Source organism: Odocoileus virginianus, chromosome 6 (genome assembly GCF_023699985.2).
Source record: "Odocoileus virginianus isolate 20LAN1187 ecotype Illinois chromosome 6, Ovbor_1.2, whole genome shotgun sequence".
NCBI classification, from domain to species: domain Eukaryota; kingdom Metazoa; phylum Chordata; class Mammalia; order Artiodactyla; family Cervidae; genus Odocoileus; species Odocoileus virginianus.
Window position 1 is genome coordinate 40,733,472 of NC_069679.1, and position 13,284 is coordinate 40,746,755.

A 13,284-nucleotide genomic window follows, 5' to 3' on the forward strand; every position below is an offset into this window, starting at 1 on the left:
GTTTGATCCCTAGGTCAGGAAGATCCCCTGGAGAAAGAATGGCTACCCACCCCGGGGTTCTTGCCTGGAGAATCCCATGGACAGAGACTATAGTCCATGGGGTCACAAAGTGTCAGACACAACTGAGCGACTAACACTTTCACTTCACAAATTATGCTTCAGCCCTGGAATACTACCCAAGAACACTACAGTACAATAATGCAGTCTGTAAGTTGACAGCACTGTTAATTACAATTGGTAGATAGCATTTTAGGGGCTGAGACCCATGTCATACATATGGCCTCTCTAAATGGTTAACATTAAAAGGTTGCACACACAGAAGATTATAAACTCAGCTCTGAGAAAAATCATGTGTCTATGAGTTAAGTGAATTAAAATATTACATCAGTTTTTTAAAAGACCAGTATTTTTAATCATAAAATAATTTATTGAAGAAAAATAATTTCATTTAGAAAACTACAAAACCAAAAAGAAGGAAATAAGTTATAGCTATAATCTCCACTTCCAAGATATAATTAGTGTTAATTTTTGTTTGCTTTCATTTTCTGTCCACATATATTTGTATATTTGTATCCATTTATCTCTCTGTCATTGCCTGCCTATCTATTAACTAGTTGAAGTTAATACTTAAGAAAATATAAGTTAATACTTAAGAAATCGAATTACACCATTTTATAACTAGTATTTACCCCTGCTTAATGCACAAGTAAGGAGCTTTTCATGTTAATGAGTAAATTTCTTTAGTATTATTTCTTTTAAAAAAAATTTAATGTATTTATTTGACTGCACCAGGTCTTAATTGTGGCTGCACAGAGTAGGGTAGAGAGCAGGTTCTGTTAGGAAGGAGGAAGCTGGCATGAGTGAATATCACTTTCTGATTTCCCTTGACTTCATCAGGGTTTAGAGGAGCCCCTGCGCTTGCATCCATGTAAATGTTGCCCCAGCTTAATAAAAGGTGCTTCAAAATAAAATCACTTTGAACATCTCGAGAAAGGGGTTTTCATGTGAATATAAAAAACAAACAACAAGAAAAGCTGTCACACTAAATTACCTCCTTACATGATAAAGTAAAAGAGAGAAAAGAAGTATCACCCATGCACCAAGGAACCTTTAACAATCTCATCATCTTCCCTCCCAGAGTAGTCTCCCCCATTCCTACTCATTTTCTGGACTTCGAACAGGATTGAAATGACATGGATAGCAAATGGTAACTGCTTGCTCCTTAAGTCTTCAGCTCTAATGTGCATCACCCAGAGATGTTAAAATGGGGAGTCCCATTCACTGGATCTGGGGTAGGGCCTGAGAGTCTGCACGTCTAATGAACTCCCAGGTGATGCTGATGTGGCTATGTTGCAGGAAGGGGCACCCTTTCCAGAGCCCAAGAGTGGGGTCTTCTAACATTTGGAAATGAATTGTCCAAAGAGACACACATGTTGACAAACAAGAAACTTTACTGGGAAGGGGTGCCTGGGTGGAGAGCAGCAGGCTAAGAGAACCCAGGAGGGCTGGTCTGCCACATGGCTCATAGCCTCAGGTTTCTTGGTGGTGGGATTAGTTTCCAGGTTGTCTCTGATCAGTCATTCTGACTCAAGATTCTTCTTGGTAGTGTGCACATCACTCAGCCAAGATGGATTCCAGTGAGGAGGATTCTGGGAGGTTGGCAGGACATATGGACTGGCATTTCCTCTTTCTTTTAAGCTTTCCTGAATTCTTCCAGTTGGTGGTAGCTTGTTAATTCCCTGTTCCTTACCAGCCCCTCCTGTTTGTTATAAGAGAACTCATGCATGTGGTTACAGCTGGGCCTGGTCAGGGTGGGTGGTTTCAGTCAGTGGTTCTTGTCACATGTGCACTGAGACCCACATTGAATCAGGGGGATTTAGAGCACAGAAGAATCCTTGGAGGGCTTGTTAACACCCAGCTTGCTGGGCCCTGACACCAGACTGTTTGATTTAGTAAGTTTGCACTCCTCCAAAGTGCTGCTGATGCTGCAGGTCTGGGGAACATTCTGATTATCACTGCCTTAGATGGATGCTTTTGAACTGTGGTGTAGGAAGAGACTCTTGAGAGTCCTTTGGACTGCAAGGAGATCTAACCAGTCCATCCTAAAGGAAATCAGTCCTGAATACTCATTGGAAGGACTGATGCTGAAGCTGAAACTCCAATACTTTGGCCACCTGATTTGAATAACTGACTCATTCGAAAAGACCCTCATGCTGGGAAAGATTGAAGGCTGGAAGAGAAGGGGATGACAGAGAATGAGGTGGTTGGATGGCATCACTGGCTCAATGGACATGAGTTTGAGTAAACTCCGGGAGTTGGTGATGGACAGGGAGGCCTGGCATGCTGCAGTCCATGGGGTCGCAAAGAGTCGAACATGGCTAAGCGACTTAACTAAACTGAACTAGACGGTCATCACTGGGACCAGGTGACTAGCTTTGCACCCAGAGGTTCACTTGGTCCCTGCGTAAGCTCAGCAAGTTACTTAACCTCTGAACCTCAGTTTCCTAGTCTATAAATCAGAGATGATAACGCCTCCTACCTTAGCCAGCTTTTCTGGTGCACTGTGCCTGTACTGTATAATGTCTACGATCATAACTTGCCCTTCCTTTCAACTAGGTAGAATTGAAATGTGCACATTTGCTGCTCTTCAGACAATCTTTTGGGAAGCAAGTTATTCCTCTCCCCTGGCGTTTTCAGAGAAGCTCTCTTCTTTCACTTGTTGTCCCCTGGAATGCAGAAACCTCCCCAGATACACATTTTTCACTGTGCTGTTGATTCCTCATTAATCGTGGGGATGCTGGGCACTTCCAGCCTTTAACCTGGATGCCCAGAAAGTCCTTATAAATAAAGGATGCAGCAAAATCTAATGAGAACAGCATCATCTCAGGCTGCAGCAAGAAGAGCTGTCTCCCTCCACTTCCCAGGAGGGCCCGCTCTCTGAAATCTCAGTCTGTTTTGGCTAGCATGATCAGAAAGAGCGGTGCCCAGCATCCCAGGCAGCACTCAGCGTGAGTGCTTTAATCATATGCAAGGCTGAAGAAAGGCAGGAAGCAAGCAGACCCCTGCAGACAGGCTTTTTACCTGCTTACTCCTGCAGGCTAGGGATGCAGCTCAGTGACTGGAAGACATTTTCAGGCAGAGCAGCAAGGCCCAGAGATCACAGGCAGTGAGGTGTTGAGCAGTATCAGCTGAGGCCCCCTGTGGCCAGGGTGTGAGTGGGCTACAAAGCTGGGGCTCTCTGCAGCACCAGGTTACACAGGGACTTGTATGACTTGCTGGGAGGGTCCCAGAGATAAATAGAGGGAAGGCAACTGTATTAGGACAATTTTCATTACAAGTTATAGAAACCAACTGCCTTGCTTAAGCTGAAAGGAGTCCTTAGTTAAGGATCCCAAGGGCAAGTTGCAGCATCCTTGAGGAAGGGACTGAAGCAAAAAGGCGTATAAACTCATTCTCTCCCCACTGACATTTTGTCCCCTATGTGAGCTTCCTCTGCTTTTGCTATCCACTTGGGTGAACAGAAATGTTTACTGTAATAAATACTTACCCTACATATGAATGAGTTCCATTTTGAGAGTGTGTTTATATGTCCAAATTGTTCTTAAGTCCAACCAAGTAAGCCTATGTACCCAACTAACACAATCAGCTCTATAGTACTATACTATAATAGGTTTCTAATACTTGTCACACAAATAACATGTAAACAAAAACAAAAGGCATAGAAAACATTTTTAATCTTACAGTACAGCACCTTGAAAAGTACAGTAGTACAGTAAAGCAGCTGGCATCTAGGGGCTGGCATTGAATGAAGAGTCAAGAAGAGTTCCTGACTGGAGGAGGGAGAGGAGGCAAGATTGGTAGAGTTGGGGGATCATCAGTCATAGGAGATGGAGGGCAAGCTGCTGTTTCACTTAGGCCTGACATCGATGTAACGCTCGTGCACATCTTTGAAAGTTCACAATTTGAAAGTTCACATGTCGGGGACTTACTGTATTCCAAAACACCCAAGCTGGCATGCTGACAGGTTTTGGTTTTAGCCATCTCAAGAGATACTATTTCTTAGTCCCAGTTTCAGTTGTCTGGCAAAGAGGCTCTGATTGGCCATCATGGATCAAGTGCTCAGCACTGGCCCAATCAGATGCTGCCATGGTGGGGAGCAGAGATATATTGTTCAAAGTGACTTCTGGGGCCCTTGGTTGTGGATCAAGGATGGACAGTGAAGGGCTTCTATATGAACAAGGTAGACTCTCCAAATGGACTGCTTCAGAGGAAGGACGGAGCAGCCTGCATGGTCTGCTTCCCTCTGTGGTGCTCTGATTGAGGGCCTTTCCTAGTGGCTCCTATGGTCAAGAATCCGCCTGCAATGCAAAAGTCATGGAGACTCAGGTTTGATCCCTGGATTGAGAAGATTCCCTGGAGGAGGAAATGGCAGCCCACTCCAGCATTACTGCCTGGAGAATTCCATGGACAGGGTAACCTGGCGGGCTACCATCCATGGGGTTGCACAGAGTTGGACACGACTGAAGCAGCTGAGCACTGCTCTGAGTGATAGCTTATGTGCAACACCCGTCCTCTCTCAGCCAGCAGTGGAGGTGAACGCAAACACAGGATTTGTGTTTGTAGGTCTGGGCTGAGAAGATGGGGATCTACCCATGGCAGCACAGGCGTGTGACCACTTTGGAAACACTATTGAGCTCTACAAAGTGACATAATCCATAGATAACAGTGAGATCAACTGGGCTAACATCCCCTTAGAAGCTGAGAAAATAAAAAACTACCAAGTAGTTTTTCCATAGAATATGAAGTGTGGTTTTTTAACATCAAACAGCAAGTTAATGAAAATCAAAATATAAAGAAACTTCACCCACCCATGATCTCATTTGGTTCTTTTTGTTCCCTCTTTCCTTCCAGCTTCTGTTCACATGCACACAGAATCTTATATAGCTTGAAAGAGTATAAACAACATTTTGTATTCCGTATTATGTAATGACTAGTTTCCACACTGCCTTGTCATCTTTTTAACTATCTTTGTTGGTATGCCATCCTTCAAATTAAGTGTGATACATTTTACCTAGCACATAATTAAGGTCTGATTTAAAATCTGAGACTGTGAAGCTAGAAGGAGTCTTAGGAAATCATTGAGGCCCTCCCCAAAAAATGAACCTGGAGAGGAGACTGAGTTCCCCAAGGTTACAGGGTTGGTTAATTTCCAGACCTAAGGCTAGATTTCATTCATTTTTTCCAAACATATGTTTATAATTACTCACTTCATATCAGGTGGCAATGCATGGGTTTCATCTTCAGATCCTTTATCGTCACCTTGCATGATTTAATTAACATGTGCTGGCCAGGAGCCATTTCTTATTTTTCTTAACACAGGAAAGAGTGCTCTTTAAACTCACTGTCAGGAAAATAGTGGTTGTGGAGCTGAAAGGAGTAACAGAAATTTTAAATTGAACTAATTTCGTGACTGGTAGATAAGTCAGCATGCAAAGACATTTCTGTTTCCCAGGTTTGGCTTGCTTTCTCAATGCCCCTTGCAAACTCCACAGGGATTTTAAGATTTAAGTCTGGGTATAAGTTTATGCAAGCTGTTAGTCACCTTTCTAGATGAAAAGCACCACAGGATTATGCTTGAAAATGTTCCCTGCTTCAGTACATATTCCTTTGGAGTAATTCAGCTATAGTATGATTTTGAGGGAGAAATGATTGAACAGATATATTTCAAAACACATTTGCATTTGAAAACAGGGGTTTATCAGCTAAAAGAACTATTCTTGAAAGGTACACATGCAGGGCAAATTTAGAACAAGCAGAACAATTTAGACATGATAGCTATGAATTGCCCAAAAGCTTAAAATACAGGGGGCTCTGATCATACAGAATCCTGGGCATGGATTGAATCATGAATATCTGGTGTTTTTCTTTGGAAAATGCATTGGAACAGGAAATCTTGTCACTGCTGTAACTCCACAGACCAATCCAAAACATTCTAGGCATGCATCAGTGCAATTGTAATCACTCATTTGACTGGAAAAAGAAACAGTGAAGAAGGCTAAGTTTTTGATACAGAGAAGGGGGTGGGCTCTGGAGTCAGATTACTTGAGTTGGTGTCTTGGTTCTGCCACTTAGTGCATATATGATCTTGACTGGGTCTCAGTTTGCTCATCTGCAGAATGGAGAGAATACTCCTTAATTCATAGAACTGTTGATTTGATTGTGTTAAATCATGTTTTGTAGTACCTCTCAAACTCACATGACAACACAGATCAGTTGGGATCATGCTAAGATGCAGTAGGGACAGAGAAGCACAAGTATTGTCTGATCTCATTTATTTGTAGAGTCTGAAAAAGCCAAACTCATAGAGGCAGAGTAGGCAGTGGTTGCCAGGTCCTGGAGGGCAAGGGAGATGGGGAGAAGTTGGGCAAATGGTACAAGCTTCCAGTAGTTATAAGAGGAGTAAGTTTGGGGAGCTAATTTCAGCATAGCGACTATAGTTAATGATTCTATATTGTGTACTTGAAAATTACTGAGAGAATTAATCTTAAATGTTCTCATCACAACAATAACAAAATTGTAATTATGGAATGTGAAGGATATGTAACTAACCTATTGTGGTAAACATATATATGAATATGTATATGGTAAACAATATATGCACCAAGTCATCACATTGTATGCCTTAAACTTACACAGTATTATATGTCTATTTATCTCAATAAAGCTGGAAAGAAAAAGGAAAAATAGAGGTGCAGTTGAGCTGCTAACTGGATTTCTAACAAGCTCCATTGATAGCTGCCTTGCTTGTCTCCTGGTGGTGCTTGGAGCAGTGAGCATGCAAAGAGCCTGTTGCATGGGCAGCATTCAGCAGTGCTAGTTGTTATCCTTCAGGTGGATCTCTCCTTCTCTTTCTTTCCTGCCATTGCTCCTGCATACCCAGTCCTTTCATTTCTTTCCCTCTGTTCTTGAGACGTCTTCCAGAACTTTGTTCTAGCTAATCTTGTTAGGTTTGAGCAATTGACTGCATGGACATTTACAGTGTGTGTGTATGTGTGTGTGTGAGCATATGTATGTGTGTGTGTGTATGAGGGAGGTGGCAGAGATGCTGAAATAGTCAGGCTCAGGTTTGGAAAAAGCAGTTCCATCTTGACCATGTCTTCCACAATGACTTACACTTGCTAATGGAAGGGAACTCGGTCTTCCCTGAGTTATAAGGACCCTTGGAGCAATTAGTCAGTTTAAAGTTTAGTCTCACATGGCAGAGCTTTCAGACGGTGTCCCCTCCCTTCCCCAGCCCCCGATGCCTCTGAGCAAGGGAAGCATCCCATCCTCACATCCTGTAGGGAAAGGCGCCTGGCCAGAACACTGTGCTTTTCTCCCAGCTTCCTCTCACCTCCGTCTGGAGTCCACCTGGCCTCTGTCCTTGTGTATCTGTGTAGACACAACCACAGTGGTGTAACTTGGGCTCTGCTGGCTTGGCACCTTCAGGGCTTGGTGGCGTCCCCTGTTTATTTGACCCTGTTTCAAACCTTACTGGCCTTATAGATCCTCTGAGCATCAGCCACACTCTCCATCTGGTCACTTGGCCTCTCAAAATGGCCACCCAAGGCGGGCCCCTTGCTCTCAACTCTGCATCCTTCTTTAACCCCTGCGAGGTGGGAGCTTCCAGACACTTTGTGTGAACAGAGATGTTCAGGGCACCGAGTCCAGACCTCCTTCTTTCTGCACGTCCCATATTGTCATCTCTGCATGCTGTGGCTGCCCCATGGTGACTCAGGTGCAGGGCAAGGTGCTCTCTCCCCAGGAATTCTAAATGGGAAGGGTACTGGATCTGTTCTGCATTCAACTTTTCCTTCTTTCCCCTCAGAGTTTCTATCTGTCCCTACTCCCTGCCCTGAGTTAAGTCTCAGAGGTAGGGGGTGTCTCAGGCAGCTACTTCTTCCCAGGTTTATCCTTTCCAGAACCTTCCACTTTCTCCCAGAAAGATCTCTACTTTCTCTTTTGTCTGTTGGGAATTGTTCTACGTTGTAACTTTCTTCTTTCCTACTTAAGGACTCTTTGATCTAGGTGGGTCCAGCCTACTGCCCTTTCTCTGAGGCAGTAAACCACATGCCCTAACCCATATAATGGAAAGAAAAGATGGGAAGGGAATATTTTTGCTCATTGAGAATTAGGTTAAAAATAGTTTAAAAATATTGTCCTTATTATATATTATAGCTGCTGCATATACAATAAGAATGGAAAATGAAACTCCTTTGCTTTTTCTTTTGTCCTTGGCAGACATCACCAACCTATTGCATTACACAGGCAGCCAGGAACAACCAACAAGAGCTGGATCTGGAAACAGAACTCTTTTCTATCACTAGTATAGAATTAAGTTTAAGGAAGGTAAAGAAAAGAAGCAAAATCTAAACCTCACATCTAAATAGGCAATGTAAGTTTTAAATTTGGGAACTCTATAATTAGAAATCACTTTAAAGTAGGAAGTCACTACCCCATAGTGATTATCCCCAAATGACTATTCACCCTCTTCCTGTATCACTGTAATGACAGGGAACGCTCTACCCATTGATAGTGAACTGCATTTTTATACTATTCTAAGTAGTAGAAAGATAGTATGTTATACCTGCTCATTGTAACTGGATTCTACACAGGACATATTTAATTCCCATCCATACCATTGCCCTTCAGCCATCATGGTTCCCATTAGTGTCTGTTTTCTAGGTTCATTCTGCCCCGTTCTTTCATTGCCTCACTTCCAGCCTCCTCAGTAGCTTAGGACCGCCCTGTGGATCTTTCCCTATTTGCTGAGCCTTTGAAAAAGCCATGGAGTTAACTTTGATGGAGAATCCCCCCTCTTCCCTACACACTGTGGGTTTTTTTTTTATTGTTGTTGTTGTTGCTATTTGTTTGTTTTGAAAATTGGACACAGAAGTTACATTAAAGGTGCCAGTTGCTGGGGATGTGTAAGAGTCTCTGCCACCTGTAGCCTGATGCCTTGTGCTCAGAAACTCCAACTTGTCTGGTACACATCCTCCTTTTCTCCCCCTCCCCACATCTGTGTTTCTGTCTGTCTAGCTCTCTAACACACACACACACCTCTGGACGGCATCATTTCTCAGCTGGCTACTCAGAGCAGAGCTTGTACATGCTTGTTTTACTGTTTGCTTGTCTGAAGTACAGGCTTAATATGGAGGCTGCAGGAGAAAATGTTTTAAACCCAAGCAGTGCAGTTGAAATCACTTCATTTTGAGATATCTGTGAAAGTATTCTATTGAAATCAGTTAGGAAAAGTCCTGAAAAGGACTTGCTAATGCCTCCTCAGTTTTGCCACCAGACAATTTGACGTTTACTAAATGGGCAGGAATCCGGCAGAACCTTATTGCTGGGGTTAAGGAATTGGGATTAAAATGAATGATGGTAATAAGAATAGCCAACATGACTGAGCATTTTCTATGTGCCTGTCTGGCCCTGTTCTGCCTGCTTTATATTTATGAACTTGTTTAACATTCACAAGTTTGGCTTCTTGCCCAAGGTTGTGATCTACTAAGTGGTGGAGCCAGTCTGAGCCCACATGCCCTGGCTCCAGAGCCCATGCTGTTAACACCATGTGATCCTGTGCGTTAATGGTATTGTCTCTGCTGCTACTGCTGCTGCTAAGTCACTTCAGTCGTGTCCGACTTTGTGCGACCCCATAGACAGCAGCCCACCAGGCTTCCCTGTCCCTGGGATTCTCCAGGCAAGAACACTGGAGTGGGGTGCCATTGGTATTATCTCTAGTAACACACAACTCATGTCAGCAGTCAGAAGTAAGCACATTTACCAAACTTGTGAAGCAAAAGTTTCCAAACTGTGTGGTTAATGTCTTGCTGTCTCAGTGCTTTCATTTGTAAAATGTGCTAATATAAATTTGTGGTGTGTGTGTGTGTGTGTGTGTGTGTGTGTGTGTGTGCGCGCGCATGCTCAGTTACTAAGTCCTGTCTGACTGCAACTCCATGGACTGTAGTCTGCCAGGTTCTCCTGTCCATGGGATTTCCCAGGCAAGAATACTGGAATGGGTTGCCATTTCCTCCTCCAGGGGATCTTCCCAACCCAGGGATTGAACCTGCATTTCCTGCACTGGCAGGCAGATTCTTTACCACTGAGCCACCTGGGAAGTCCCATAGATTAGCAGTGCTATTTATATAAATATAAATGGTGCTCAAGATGCATTTTCTTCTACTCTCCTTACCCAAAACATATAATTTCAATTGGTTTAAAAGCAAGACCACATCATTCATTCAAATTTAATGATGGGTTCTATTCTACTAAGATCCCAAAGTATTTCTTTAGGGTTTTAGCTGATGGGATTTAGCCCTCCTGGCTTATTGCATGCACCATGCTCATGTGGTTTCTCCCATTTCTGAAATGTACCTCCCTGTCTACCTAAGTTCCGTCCATATTTACAAGTTTCTACCTGGCCCATCTCCTCCACGAATCCCTGGAGCACCATACCCCACTTTGAACCATTGTTTGTCTTAACGTAAACACAAGACAGTTTATTCCACCAACAAACATTTTTGAGCATTTATTACATGCCTAGAATGATTTTGGATCAAAATTTCTCAACCACAGCACTATTGACATTTTCAGTGGTTTGATGGTTACTCTTATGTGTCTATTTAACTGGGTATAAGGGTACCCAGATATTTGGTCAAATACTACTCTGGGTGTTTCTGTGAGGGTGTTTTGGAATGAGATTAATGTTTAAATTGGTGAACTTTGAGTTAAGCAGATTGTCTTTCCTAATGCTGGGTAAGCCTTATCCAACCAGTTGAAGGTTTGAATAGTACAAAAGGCTTACTCTTCTCTGAATAAAAGAGAATCATTCGGAATGATGGCCTTTGGACTGGGACATCAGTCAGCTCTTCCAGGTTCCACAACAGCCTGCCAGCATTCAGACTTGGACTGGGACATCGGCTCTGTAGATTTTGGATTTGTCAGCCTCCATAAGAGTGTGAGCCATTTCCTTATAACAATTACAATATTTTATAATAATAATATTATTATAATAGAATATTATAATTATACTATATTATAAATATGCTGTATTATATTAGAAACATACCATATTAGAAATAATATATCATACTATAAATATTAAATTTTTATTATATCTTATAATTTATATATAATGAATTTATATTTTACTATATGATTAATATATAATGTGATCATATGATAATATTATAAATGTGCTACATATTAATATTGTTATAATATAAGCATAATAAATGTTATCATATTATAACAAAGATGAAAAATAATAAAATGTAAATAAATATGAATTCGGTATTTACTCATCCTGTTCCTCTGAAGAACACTACTTCAGGCAGGATAATTCTTTGCTGAGGGAGCTGTCCTATGCATTGGATGTTTAGCAGCATCTTGACCTCCACCCACCTGATGCCAAGTAGCCCCTACCACAGTCCAGTTGTGATTGTCAAAATGTGTCCACAAACTGCCAGCTGTCCCCTGGGGTGCAGAATTGCTCTGGTTGAGAACCACTGCTCTAGGCATGCTTAGGAGTCAGCACTAAAAGTCAGGAGTGAATACGGGACAATTAACTATTAACTTGTGAAACATTTTGCAATCTCAATTTTAGCTAAATTTGTGACTTTCTTTTTTGGAGGGAGGAATTGAGAGAAATGACAGCAGCCTTTACAGAAAAATATGGAAGGTTTCTTTCACTGGGGAAGGAGAATCTTGTGGAATACGAAGTAAGAAAAGCTGTAGGCTGTTTGTCCCAGATAAGTGCAATTACTTTTCAAGTATTGAAAGATTCGTTAATGAGAGAAAAATTACCCATATGTCTCAGCCCTACTGACTAACTCTAGTAAGCACAAAATCTGTGCAGTTCTACTTATAAATTCCTCTTGAGTCCTGATATTTTTGAGGGATTATGTGATTCTTCAAATGAATCCATAACCCATTGTCGGTCCTGGACACATTTAATAACAGAATTCTGGGAGAGTAAGATTAAGAGACACAATCCTTCAGTCTTTCTCCAAACAGTTTTATTACAGAAATGATTCATGCACTGGGAGTCACTGAAATTGATCATTCGTAATTTATATTCTTCGCTGACAGAGCTTTTGAGGTTCCTTTCCTTAGTTGTTCAATGTCAGTTATCCAATGAAAGTTGCCAGTTGTTCAATGAAAATTTGGTTCAATTCTCTAAGAAATTCACAGTCTTAAAAACATTCATAAGCCTGTAGGGAGCTGAGAGGTGACTCTGGGCTGGTTTTAGCTAGCTGTGCATGGCTGAATATACAAAGCATTAAAGCTAATCTGAGACACAGTGTGACAATCAATAGCAATACAGTATGTGCTGAACAGTAAAACTTAATATTAGTTTTACAACAAGAGGCAGGATACAAGTCAAGTTGGGGAGGGTAGAGCCAGGGGTGGAAAGCTTTCAGCTGGATTTAGGAACCACATAGTACCAAACTGGATGCTGGAGCTGGCCTGGGCACTTTGGGCAGAGTTCAGAGTTGGTTTCCAGCATCTCTGCTCTCCTTGTCAGCGATTGTCATTTATGAAGTGGAGCTGATGTAAAAAGAGTCAGTTTCTGCCCTACCATGTGGCAGAGCTGTAGGACTCGAAGGAAATTATATGATATAACTCCCTGTTGTGTAGGTGAGGAATTGCAAGTCCAGAGTGGTGATATGAGAATTATAATAGTGATGTTAACTTCTATGGAGTGTTAATTGTCTGTCAGACACTTGGCTGAGTGCTCTATGGACATCACATCTTAATCTTAATGAGGCAGACACTGTTATGATCCCATAGTCAAAGACCAGGAAACTGGAGTCAGGAAATTTTAATCACACTGAAGTGAAGCGTTGACATTACTCAAGTCTAGTACCTCCAGCAGTTTGGTGTGTTTCTTATTTTGCTGCTGAATTTCCTCATCTGTAAAAGTCTTTCATTCTTTTGCTCCCTTCTTCCCTTCCTCCCTTCAGCACAGGCCACTGAGCATTTAGACTAGACCAGGCACCATCCCAGACTCTGGGAAAGCAGCTAGCAGCTTCCGTAGTTCAGAGCTATTAGTTAGTGCGGGAGGCCAGTCTAGGAGAGAGGAAAGTAGGAGCTAATGTTTCTTAGTCTTGTTGTTGTTCAGTTGCTCAGTCAGGTCTGACTCTTTGCAACCCCATGGACTGCAGCATGCCAGGTTTCCCTGTCCTTCACTGCCTCCTGGAGTTTGCTCAAAGTCCACTGAGTCAGTGATGCTTTCCAACAACC

At 42.2% G+C, this 13,284-nt stretch overlaps 1 long non-coding RNA gene across 1 annotated transcript; it reads right to left on the reverse strand.

The window, feature by feature from the left end:
* Positions 1 to 3,712: 3,712 nt before the first annotated feature.
* On the reverse strand, positions 3,713 to 11,560 carry LOC110130508 (uncharacterized). Its single transcript, XR_002311867.2, has 3 exons — positions 11,443 to 11,560; positions 5,268 to 5,427; positions 3,713 to 4,358 (listed from the first exon to the last, which is right to left on the reverse strand). It is a non-coding gene; the product is annotated as an uncharacterized lncRNA (long non-coding RNA).
* Between the last annotated feature and the right edge of the window lie 1,724 nt (positions 11,561 to 13,284).